This window comes from Spermophilus citellus, assembly GCF_964194105.1.
Source record: "Spermophilus citellus genome assembly, chromosome: 2".
Taxonomy (NCBI): domain Eukaryota; kingdom Metazoa; phylum Chordata; class Mammalia; order Rodentia; family Sciuridae; genus Spermophilus; species Spermophilus citellus.
The window spans coordinates 174952715-174966240 of NC_138183.1; the positions used below are offsets into that span (position 1 = coordinate 174952715).

General features: G+C 36.4%; 1 pseudogene across 1 annotated transcript; it reads right to left on the reverse strand.

The window, feature by feature from the left end:
• Positions 1-6076: 6076 nt before the first annotated feature.
• Positions 6077-6868, reverse strand: LOC308642371 (large ribosomal subunit protein uL30-like; annotated as a pseudogene). Its single transcript has one exon. The product of its transcript is annotated as a large ribosomal subunit protein uL30-like (transcript).
• Between the last annotated feature and the right edge of the window lie 6658 nt (positions 6869-13526).

Sequence of the window (13526 nt, forward strand, 5' to 3'; positions counted from 1 at the left end):
TAGGATGGAGTGGCAATTTTTAAGCTCTTTACATGCCAGACTATAACACAGAAGTCTCCAGTTATTTTAACAGAGAAAACTTAATACAAAGAATGGCTAACTAGGTTTGAAAGAGCTGAAAAGAAAAAAAAAGAGAGAAAAATCTAAGGTATCAAAGAGATAACAAGTGAAAAACTCAGTTCCTACCCCTAGAACTTGGAAAATAAAAGAAAGAGGTTGAAATGCTAAAAACTACCAGCCTGGAGGACAAATTCAGTGGAGCTAAGATCCTCTGAGGAGAAGCACCTCTAAGAGATACTGAGCACTACAGCTGATGGCCCAGGTTAGGCAGAGAGAAGTGTTGCCATTTGACTGATTCTGCAAATAAAGCAAAAACTGCTCATTGGAATCACCTGCTACTACAAGAATGCTCTTACCCTGACAAGGTGGAGACACATTGCTGGGGGAATGCTGGAAGGCCCAGGAATCTAACAGCTTCCAGCCTTCCTGTAGCACCACCTTCTGGCAGAGACTACCAGGGAGCAGCTGGCAAAGGAGTAAGGTGATTGCATTGTAGAGTCCCAAGGCCAGAGCCTAGTATAGAAAGACTGATCTGAAGCTGGAAGAAAATAATTTAGTGATTGACATAGTTGGTTACTTTGAAATTACTAGAGACGATACTGAGTTTTTGGTCAGTAACACATAATCAGTATTTTCTAAAATTTTCCTTTGAGCATCATAAACACTCCTTTATTTATTCTTTTCCACATCAGAATTCCTATACCTATAGGTGTGCTTATAAACCCAGTAACTACTGTGCCCCACCATAATACACAGCAAGTATCTACTTATCACATTCCATCACACACCCAATAATTCTGTCATCCAATCAACTAATATTTGAGTGCCTACTGTATGCCACCTGTTATTCTAGGATTCTTAGTTATGTGGTTGAGAGTAACCTATTCCTCTGAATAAGACAATGAAGGAAAGACTTTCTTCTCCAAAACAAACCTAACTAAAATGCAGACATTAGTTGGGCATGTTGGCCTGACTTCTAGCCCTCTCACAACAGTATTCATAAATCCCTTACTCTATATAGCCTCTTACCATTCACATGCACTTTCTCATGAATCGTCAGAATAACTTGTGGAAAAACTAGGGAGAAATTAATATACTCATATCATGAAGTAAAAAGAGCAAAGCTCAGAGAGATTGTGAGTTTACACATAGTCATATATGCAGCTGAGTCAGTCCGTACACCAAACCTTCCCATTCAAAATCCACAACAGAATGTCCCCTGCATATATTAGCTTATCAGATTGGCTGGTGGCGCAGTCCTTCTGGGGAAAACTCAAAAATTATTCTATACTCTCCCCACAACAGGCAAACAAATCACCTGTAGCCCACATCATTACACTCAACCAGCTCAGCTACCTCACTTGACTGAACACAGATGGCATCTCACCTGACATAAGATGGAGAGAATGCTGGGGCTGCCTGAAACCTAAAAGGCAAACTAAGGACAGTAGAGAGACTCACTGATGATCAGGGCTCTTAATAATAAAATATGAGGACTTACAGAAATAATAACCTGGAACACACACAAGATCCTTTCTATTAGAAGGATAATTCTCAGCCAATGCAAATAGTGAGGGGACACACACACACACACACACACACACACACCACAGTCTAATCGGAAACTTATCTTGGATGAGTAAGTGCCATGACTTTCTGAGAGGTGCACAGAAGACTCTACAAATGCCTTCAGAGATACAGTGACAATTTCCATAACTGGTTTCCTAAGACTACAACTCTAGCCCAAAACCAATCTCAGCTTCACAGACCCATCAGGAAAGCTTTTTTTTTAAATTTATTTATTAATTTTAATTAGGTATATATGACAGCAGAATGCATTTTGATTCATTTTACATGGAAAACTTTCACTGTAAAAAAAACTTTTACTGTAACAGTAAAATTCTAATTTCCTTGGAGTTGGGAATTTTGTTTTTGCTATAATTGGTTTTCAGATTAGACTGTGGTGTGTGTGTGTATGTATGTGTGTGGTGTATCCCCCTCACTATTTTACATACTAACCCCCCAAATACACACATATCCCCAATGCTATGAACACTTGTGCATTGGCCAGTATATACTTTGATTGGCATGCAAAAGAAGAAAAAAAAAGAGTGTACCTTTCATCTCTCTTTCACTCCTCCATCTCTCTACCACTCCCCACATAAATATGCATGGCACCTCATAACTGCATATCTAATAAACACAAGAGGCACAAGACAGGATTGTTTGAATGAAGAAAACCAGACCCAAGAAGGGAAATCATGTCAAACCCCTACTTCTGTCAATGAAAACAGACATTTATATTGCTCCATTAAACTGAGTTAGGTGGGGAGGATACAAAGGGGTATAATTTATCTTTAATGTGCATGAATTATTTCATGGCCCTCCATCCCCAATTTCAGTCAAACAGATCAATGAGAACAAGCAAAGCTCCTTGAGAAACAGAGTATAGCCTTTCATCTCAGAAATTTCAAAGATCTTTCACAAACACTCATTAGACCCAACCCCATTCCATAGTCAGTGGGTGGAAATCCCAACTTTGGCCATAAAATGGTCTTTACTTCTACCTTCCTTTTTTTAAATATTTTTTGGAATAGGTGCTAATTTTATATATATATATATATATATATATATATATATATATATATATATATATATTAGAGAGAGAGAGAATTTTTTAATATTTATTTTTTAGTTTTCGGCGGACACAACATCTTTATTTGTGTGTGGTGCTGAGGATCAAACCCAGCGCCGCGTGCATGCCAGGCAAGCGTGCTAGCTACCGCTTGAGCCACATCCCCAGACCCTTTACCTCTATCTTCCAATCCAACCTTGCTCCATAACTTCTTTCCAGTAGGGTCTGATTAAGTAATCGTTTTATTTACTCATTCACTTCTTTTATTCAACCCTTAGGGAAATAGCCAGGTATGTTCTTTATGAGTATACATCTATAAGGCTAAAAAGTGGACTTCTCCCTTGGTAATTTTCCAAGGATAAAAGATGATCACTAGGAGAGTTGGCTCAGCAAGAAAGAGTGGAAGGGATTAAAGCCAGGGTATCTGATTTCCATCCTCAAGACATTTGGTCATGTCCCAAAACTTAAGAAATATTGAAATATCAATCTCACTACCCTCTGAGGTTGATATCTTATCATGAGTGCCTGCCATCATCAGTGCTTATCCATGTCATCTCATTGCATTTCCTAAATTACTGCTGGGGTCAGAAAGATGTGGTTGGTGTGCTGGGAATGTAGATTAGTGGTAGAATGTTTGTCTAGTATGTTTTGAGGCTCTGGATTCAATTCCCAGCACTGCAATTTTTTAAAAAAAAATTGTGGGCATAGATCTATCTTTGTCGTATAATAACTATGTGACCTTGGACAAGATTAATTACCCTTGAAGCCTCAGTTTCCTAATCTGTAAAATAATAATAGTAGCATCAATCATACAGAGTTGTAAGAATTCAATGAGGAAACTCCTGTGAAGTATTTAACATAATGCACAGGTTAAGTATTTAATAAATAATAACAGATATTTAAGTTCACCACAACTCCATGAAGCAAGTGTGAGGTATCATTAGGCCCTTTTGCAGACAAGGAAATAAAGACTCAAATATAAAGCCATTTACCAAGGTGTGCCAAGCCCAGACTCATTGGAGGTGTGACTGACCCAAATTATACACAGGTACACACCCTGTGTACAGAATGGATAACTGTGCACATCTGAGGGGGCTTGCAGTTACCATCCCAACCTGGCTGTGGCCCAGTTAGCCCCAAAGAGGAGTGCAAGGAGCATAAGAGCAACATAGAGGTGGGGAAGGCAAAAGATTGGAGATTAGGACAGCCCAGGCAGGAATCAGGAACCTTCTTATATAAGAACTAAAGGAACAGCAAGTAAAGTGCCTCTTCCTGAAACACTGTTATCATTTCTTTCATTAAAATGAGGATCAGAGAGGTTGGATGGCCTGATCCGTTAAGCCATATGGCTAGAAAATGGCACAGCCAGGACTAACTCCCAGGCTTTCCGGTTCTAGAGTTCATACTCTTAACTCTACAGCACAGCTTTACCTGGTTTCATGGCTGTGATCTCTAAGCCATCACACACTGTTAACTCTTTTCTGGGTTCGTAGCTGCAGAGCATATTCTTGCCTTACCTGAAGGAAGAAAAGGAAGCAATAACTTTTACTAGGCACCTCCTGTATGCCCAACTCCTTGCTAAATGCCTTGCAGATGTTCATTTAATTATCATAAAAACACAGGAAGGGAAGTTCAATTTTACAGAGAAGGAAACAGAGATTCAATATTCAATTAAAGTAAATTTCCCAAGGGCACCGCAAGAGCAGGATCAGCTGATAGTTGAGAGGAGAAATATATTCAAAATACCACTTTACACTGGAATATGAAACTATCTTTAAAGTGTATAAAGGATGATGGATTAAGCCTGCTGCCTAAAACCAGCCTTGCAGACAATCCATGAGAAGTAAAGAGGTGTCTAGGGTAGGGTGACAGGCTTTAGACCCATAAACTCCATGTAAGACTCGGGATTTTTATCATCCTGCCTTTGTCTAGCAAATAACATTAATATATAATGATATTGCTTAGTGCAGAAAGTCATAAAGTCAGAGGACTCACTCAGTTTGATTTGGTTCCAAACCTAAAGCTACCTTTCTCCTGTGATTACATCTGGCATTTTGCTCCAAGACAACTTTCTGACTAATTTTCCTTTACTGCAAGCATATTTGGGTTTCTGGACTATAATTGGAGTCATTAATATGTCATCAGGATCTGACTATAATAACTTTCATCCTTTGGATTTCAGAGTCTTTTGTATCGATCATTTGTAGTATTTAACAAGCAAACACAACAAGCACCAGAACCAACTAGGGAAACAGAGTCTGAAATGGGTAAACATCTACCTTGATCTAGGCCCTTCTCCAAATTGTCCACATTACAGAATGCTCCTATAGCTTGGGCTTGAGATCTGAATGGCATGGCTACAATGGCAAATAAAGGCCATATATTCTAGGCAAAAAGTCAGGATAGGTAGTCTAATGCCAAACTATAACACATTTAAAAATAAGACGTCATAGGAGATCTTGTACATCAGCTCACTAAACTCAAATTCAACTCATCAGCATGCTTCTTCCACATACTAGAATAGAAATAGCAACAACAGGCCCTGTGCCTCTTTTAGTGGCTGATCTTATCAAGCTCTCAGGATCTCCTGAGTAATCCAGATAAGTGGTATTTAGCATATAGGTTAACCTTTGCCATTCATCAGTGTTACAGATCAGAGATATGACTGCCACAGCAGTTGTGAGATGCAACTATAGCAGATCAAATCTAGAGACACATGAAAAGGATTACACACCAAAGTCACATAAGGCTTATCCCAGGAGTACAGGATTGGCTTAACATCCAAAGACCAATCATGGCGATAAACCATATTAATAAAATAAATGGGAAAAATCATGATCATCTCAAATAGATAAAAAGTATTTGACAAAATACAACACATTCCAGTTATAAAATATTTCATGAACTAAGAATAGAAGGAACTTCCTCAGGAAAGAGCCTAGACATCCATCAATAGATGAAAGAATAAAGAAAATGTATATATACAATATAGTTTTATTCAGCTATAAAGAACAATGAAATTATGTCATTTGCAAGAAAATGGATGGAAATTGAGAATATTATGTTAAGCAAAATAAGTCAAACTCAGAAAGTCACGGGTCATATTTTTTATCTCATATGTGGAATCTATAGAGGAAAAAAATAGGGGAGTAGTAGGGAGTAGAAGGGAGTAGATCTCATGAAAATAGAAGAGATACTAGTAGAGTAGAGGAAGGCACCAGAGGAAGGAGGCAGGGAAGGAAAGGGGAGGTACTGGGGAATGATATTGACCAAATTATATTATTATAGTGGTGTGCATGTATGAATATGTAGCAAAAACTTCTTATGTATGATTATAATGCACCAATTTTTTTTTGAGAGCAGGTACTGTTTTATTAACTGACCAGATTACAAAAATACCACAGCAGATACCTTAGTTCATCCTTCTAATAAGCCTGTTGATCTGGTCTTCCCTGTTGCCAGCATCTCCACCTTCTACAAAATAGGTGGTCTTTTTCTTCATTCCACCTCTTGTAGAAGATAATTTGAAAGGCCACATGAAGTTATTTGCTTCTTTGAAGCGTTTTCCAACAGTGTAGATCTCATGAATCAGATCTTCCATGCAGATGATGCCATATTTACCAAGAGATCGAGCAATCAAAGCGTTATCTGTCAAGGCAATTAGTTTCTTGTTGCTTTTGCCATATCCACGCTTGTAGATCAGTTCATTCCCTGATTTCAGGTTTGGGTACCCCCATGCAATGTAAGGTTCCACGATCCTCAGCAAGTTAATTGAAGCCTTGTTGAGCTTAACAAAGGTGTCATTGAAGATCTGGCAAAGGTGAAGAAGTTGTAACACCTTATGAACCTTTGGGCTCACACCATTGTTACCTCTGATCCTGATAACAAATGCCAATTTGGGTTCTGCAGGTACATAGAAGTTGCCAGGTTTTCTTGCCATTCTAGCCATCGAATCTCTGTTCTGTACATTTGTCTATATTCCTTGTGGTAATGCTTGGCTTTTTCATAGATTAACTTCTTCCTTGCCTTTCAAAGCATCTTTTGGGCAAACTTCTTCCTCAGGCACTTTACCTTCAGCTCTGCATAATTCCTTCGCTTTTTCTTAAGAGTTTATGGCACAGCAGGAACCTTCTTTTTCTTCTCTTTGGCACCCTCCATGTTTCCAGCCGGAAAAAGAGGTATAATGCACCAATTTATAAAAAGGAAAAATTTCTTCAACCTGATAAAGACCATTTACAAAAAAAAGAATAACATCATATTTAACAGTAAAGGATTGAATGCTTTCTCCTTAGGTCAGGAACAGGAATAGCCATGTTCACCTCTTTTATTCAACTTTATACTAGGTGTTCTAGCCAAGGCAATTAGTCAAAAAAAAAAAAGCAAATAAATAACTTCCAGATGGCATGGTTTTGTATATTGAGAATCCTAAGGAATCTACTAATGAACAATAAGAACTAGAAAGTGAATTCAGTGATATCCCAGGATACAAGATCAATAAGCAAAAGTCAGCTACATTTCTATACACTAGCATGAACAATCAAAAATAAGAAAACAATTTTATTCACAATATCATTAAAAAGAATAAAACACTTAGGAATAAATTTGACTAAGTATAAGAGAACTGCTAAACATTGTTAAAAGAAATTAAAAGCCTAACTTTCACCATTCTTATTCAATATAGTTCTTGAAACTCTAGTCAGAGCAATCAGGCAAGAGAAATAAATTAAGGAGATACAAATAGGAAAAGAATAAGTCAAACTCACTCTGTCTGCTCAGGACATGATTCTATACCTAGAAGACCCAAAAAAATTTCACCAGAAGACTTCTAGAGTTGTTTAAATTTAGCAAAGTATCAGGATTCAAGATCAACAATGAACAAAAAATATTAATAGCTTTCTTACATTCCAATAGTGAATCTGCCTAGAAATAAATTTAAAAAACTATTCCATTCACAATAACCTCAAAAGTAAAAAAAAATTCTTAGGAATAAGTCCAACTAAGGAGATGAAAGACCTCTACAAAAATATTTTAATACACTGAAGAAAGAAATTGAAGAAATCCTTAGATAGAAAGACCTACCATGTTCCTGAATAAGTAGAATTAATATCATCAAAATGGCCATATTACTAAGAGCAATCTACAGATTCAATGCAATTCCCATCAAAATGCCAATGATATTCTTTACAGTACTAGGGGGGGAAAGCAGTTCTAAAATTCATATGGAGGAATAAAAGACCCAGAAGAGCCAAAGCGATTCTAAGTTTAAAAAAAAAGTGATGCTGGAGGCTTTATAATAACTGACTTCAAATTATACTACAGAGATATAGTAAAAAAAAAAACAGAATGGTACTGGCATAAAAACAAATGTGAAGATGAATGAAATAGACAAGAAGTCTCAGAGATAAATCCACACAAATAAAGTCATCTGATCCTTGGCAAAGGTGCCAAAAGTATATGTTGGAAAAAAGTATATCCTTTTTAATAAATGGTGCTAGAAAAACTGGATGTACATATGTAGAAGAATGAAACTATATCTCTACCTCTCACCTTGCACAAAAATCAACTCAAAATGGATCAAAGTCCTAGAAATTAGACCAGAAATCGTGAAACTGCTAAAAGAAAACATGGGAACAACACTCCAATATGTTCTAATTAGGCACTGAGTTCCTTTAAAAGATTCCTAAAGCTCAAGAATGAAAATCCAGAATCAATAAGTGGGATGGCATCAGATTAAAAAGCCTCTAAACAGCAATTGAAATAATTAAGATCATGAAGATAGAGCCTGCAGAATGGGAGAAAATATTTGCCAGCTACCCTCTAACATGGGATTAAGAACCAGAATACATAAAGAACTCAAAAAAACTTAACACTCTCCAAACTAATAATCCATTTAATTAATGGACAAAAGATCTAAAGAGATATTGGCCAACAAATATATGAAAAATGCTCAACATTCCTAGAAATCAGGGAAATGTAAATCAAAACTACACTGAGATTTCATTAAACCCCAGTTATAATGGCAATCATAAAGAATACACATAATGATAATTGGTAGCATAAATGTGGGGAATGAGGTATACTTACACATTTTTGATGGGACTGCAAATTGACACAACCACTTAAGAAAACAGTATGGAAACCCCTCAAGAGACAAAGGATGGAATTAACATACCCCTCTCCTTGGTATTTATCGAAAGAACTAAAATCAGCATGCTACAGGTATATGTGCATACCAGTATCTGTAGCAGCACAATCCACAATAGCCAAGTCATGGAACCAACCTAGGTTCCTAACAATAGACAAATGGATAAACAAAATGTGGTATATATACACAATGGAATTCTACTCCAATATTTCTTCTTAGAATGAAATTATGTAATTTGCTGGTAAATGAATGGGAATGAAGAAATCATGCTAAGTGAAATAAGCCAGATTCAGAAAGTCCAGGGTCAAATATTTTCTCTCAGATGCAGAATCTAGAAAGAAAAAAAAAGGGAATAAAAGGGGAGGATCTCACATAAATAGAAGGGAAATCAGCAGTGTAGAAGTGGAGTACCAAGAGGAAAGGAGAAAGGGAGGAAAGGGGGAAGAACATGAGGAATGAAGTTGACCAAATTGTCCTATGTGTATGTATAAATACATAATAATGGAATCCAATTTTGTATATAACTATAAGGCACTAATTTAAAAATAAATAAACAGTAGATTAGAAGAAGGGGATCAGGGAGAGGGAGGAGGGTAGAGAAGGGATAGTACTGGGGATTGAAATAGAGAAAACTATGTTACATGCATTTATGAATGTCAAAAAGAATCCCACTATTATATATACCTATAATATACTAAACAATAAAAAAGAAATTGAAAAAAAAAGAAATTAAAAGCCTAAAAAAATAAAATGACATCCCATATTCATGGATTGAAAGTCTTAATATTGTTAATATGGCACTACTACCCAAATTGATTTACAGATCCAGTGCAACTCTCTCCGGTCCTAAAATTCATGTGGAAATGCAAGGAACTCAGAACTGCCAAAAGAATTTTAAAATGGAAAAATAAGATGGAAGATTCACACTTTCAAAACTTACTATGAAATTGTAATAATCAAGACACTATGCTGCTGACATTAGAATAGAAATATAGATACATGGCATAAAATTGAGAATCCAAATAGAGTCATTTTACATATATAGTCCTCTTACATTTATAGTCAATTGATTTTCAACAATACCCATATAATTTGATGAGGAAAGAATATTCTTTTCAATAAATGGTCTGGGGAAACTGGATAGCCACATGCAAAAGAATAAAGTTGGAACCCTACCTCACACCATATATAAAAATAAGCCTGCCCAGGCACTGACACACAACTATAATCCCAGCGGCTCTTGAAGCTGAGACAGGAGGATCATGAGTTCATAGCTTCAGCAAAAGTGAGGTGCTAAGCAATTCAGTGAGACACTGTCTCTAAATAAAATATAAAATAGGGCTAGGGATGTGGCTCAGTGATTAAGTGCCCTTGAGTTCAATTCCTGGTACCAAAAATAAATAAATAAATAAGTCAGAATGGATTACAGACTTAAATTTAAAGCTAAAGCTAGAAACTTTTAGAAGAAAATGGAATCAAATTTTTATAACCTAAGGTTAGGCAACAATTTTCTTAGATAAGACACCAAATACACACAAAAAAAATAGAAAGAAAAAATAGGTAAATTGGACTTTATCAAAATGTAAAACTTTTGTGCTTCAAAGGACATTGTGATGAAATTCATGGGATGTAAAAAAAAATATTTGCAAACCATATGTCTGATAAGGAATTTGTATCCAGAAACCAAATGCAATATTCTTTAACTCTTACAAGACAACAATCAAAAGAAAAATAATTCAATTTTAAAATATGCAAAGGTACCAAAACAGGCGGGTGGACCAATGGTACAGAATAGAGGACACAGAAACCAACCCACAAAACTACAAGTTTCTTATATTTGATAAAGGGGCTAAAAGCATGCAATGGAGGAAGGATAGCATCTTCAACAAATGGTGCTGGGAAAACTGGAAATCCATATGCAACAAAATGAAACTGAATCCCTTTCTCTCGCCATGCACAAAAGTTAACTCAAAATGGATCAAAGAGCTTGATATCAAACCAGAGACAAGGCATCTGATAGAAGAAAAAGTTAGCTACGACCTACACACTGTGGGGTCGGGCTCCAAATTCCTCAATAGGACACCCATAGCACAAGAATTAATATCTAGAATCAACAAATGGGACTTGCTCAAACTAAAAAGTTTTTTCTCAGCAAAAGAAACAATAAGAGAGGTAAATAGGGAGCCTACATCATGGGAACAAATCTTTACTCCTCACACTTCAGATAGAGCCCTAATATCCAGAGTATATAAAGAACTCAAAAAATTAGACAATAAGATAACAAATAACCCAATCAACAAATGGGCCAAGGACCTAAACAGACACTTCTCAGAGGAGGACATACAATCAATCAACAAGTACATGAAAAAATGCTCACCATCGCTAGCAGTCAGAGAAATGCAAATCAAAACCACCCTAAGATATCATCTCACTCCAGTAAGATTGGCAGCCATTATGAAGTCAAACAACAACAAGTGCTGGCGAGGATGTGGGGAAAAGGGTACACTTGTACATTGTTGGTGGGACTGCAAATTGGTGCAACCAATTTGGAAAGCAGTATGGAGATTTCTTGGAAAGCTGGGAATGGAACCACCATTTGATCCAGCTATTCCCCTTCTGGGTCTATTCCCTAAAGGCCTAAAAACAGCTTTAGGGACACTGCTACATCGATGTTCATAGCAGTACAATTCACAATAGCAAGACTGTGGAAGCAACCTAGATGCCCTTCAATAGACGAATGGATAAAAAAAATGTGGCATTTATACACAATGGAGTATTACTCTGCATTAAGAAATGACAAAATTATAGAATTTGGAGGGAAATGGATGGCATTAGAGCAGATTATGCTAAGTGAAGCTAGCCAATCCCTAAAAAACAAATGCCAAATGTCTTCTTTGATATAAGGAAAGTAACTAAGAACAGAGTAGGGAAGAAGAGCATGAGAAGATGACTAACATTAAACAGGGATGAGAGGTGGGAGGGACAGGGAGAGAGAAGGGAAATTGCTTGGAAATGGAAGGAGACCCTTAGGGTTATACAAAATTACATACAAGAGGAAGTGAGGGGAAAGGGAAAAAGAATACAAGGGGGAGAAATGAATTACAGTAGAGGGGGTAGAGAGAGAAGAGGGGAGGGGAGGGGAGGGGAGGGGGATAGTAAAGGATAGGAAAGGCAGCATAATACAACAGACATGAGTATGTCAATATGTAAATCAGTGGAAGTGTAACTGATGTGACTCTGCAATCTGTATACGGGGTAAAAATGGGAGTTCATAACCCACTTGAATCAAAGTGTGAAATATGATATATCAAGAACTATGTAATGTTTTGAACAACCAATAAAAAAATAATAAAAAAATAAAATAAAATATGCAAAGGATTTGAATAGACATTTCTATATACAGAAAATATAATAGTGGTTACCAAGGACTAGGGGGAGGAAGGAATAAGGAGTTATTTTTTTTTAATCATGAAGAATCTCTTTATATATAGTTCAACATATACATAGACACATTATAAAGGATGCTTATATATTTATATAGGGTACCATGTGATATTTTAATACATGTCTACTTTGTGTAATGTTGTAATCAGAAAAAGCATATCTGTCTCCTCTGACATTTATCATTTCTTTGTGATAAAAAAAAGCATTTGAAGAACTTCAAGGGAATATAGATGTGAAATTTATATATGCATCCCTATAGAAAGAGTTTTAGCTAATGTTTAATTGTTATGCTTAGTCAATGAATAAGTAGTAAGGTGGAAATAGATTGATAAATGAGAGCCATTTTCACAGTCAGCTCACTCTTCAGTGATAAAGCATGCTATAATCAAATAATAATGATTATACCGAAAACTTTATGACTAAAAGATGATGCTTCCCGGACAAAGTTACTTTTAATCACCAAATGAACCAGCAGAAAAGAAGAACCTGATCTGTTGATTGTGTGGTCTTATTGTCCATGAAGTTCAAGAACTGGAACCAAGACCATGTAGAAAAGGGTTTCTTTAGTGGAGTTCCAAAGCCTGTGTTTATTTTTGTATTAAGTGTTACAAGGTTTCTGTGGATCTTGCAGGCATTCTTTTTGACTATAGGACCCAGTTTATGGATCCTATACAATGTGTGGTATTACTATTTTTTCTTTTAAAGCAAGGCAATGGACTTTCTATGTTTGTGTCATTTGTTTTACAAATAGCTACCATTAATGAGAAAAGGTGTTTCGATATATCTGAAAATTAACAACTACAAAAATACAAAACTTTTAAACAAACAGCAAGATGTTGCTTCTTTTTTTTCAGTTTTTTTTTTATTGTTGGTCGTTCAAAACATTACATAGTTCTTAATATATCATATTTCACAGTTTGATTCAAGTGGGTTATGAACTCCCATTTTTACCCCGTATACAGATTGCTGTATCACATCAGTTACACTTCCATTGATTTACATATTGCCATTCTGTGACTGATGTATTCTGCTGTCTATCCTATTCTCTATTATCCCCCTTCCCCTCCCCTCCCCTCCCCTCCCCTTTTCTCTCTCTACCCCCTCTACTGTAAATCATTTCTTCCACTTGTATTATTTTTCTCTTACCCCTCCTTTCCTCTTATATGTAATTTTGTATAACCCTGAGGATCACCTTCCATTTCCATGCGATTTCCCTTCTCACTCCCTTTCCCTCCCACCTCT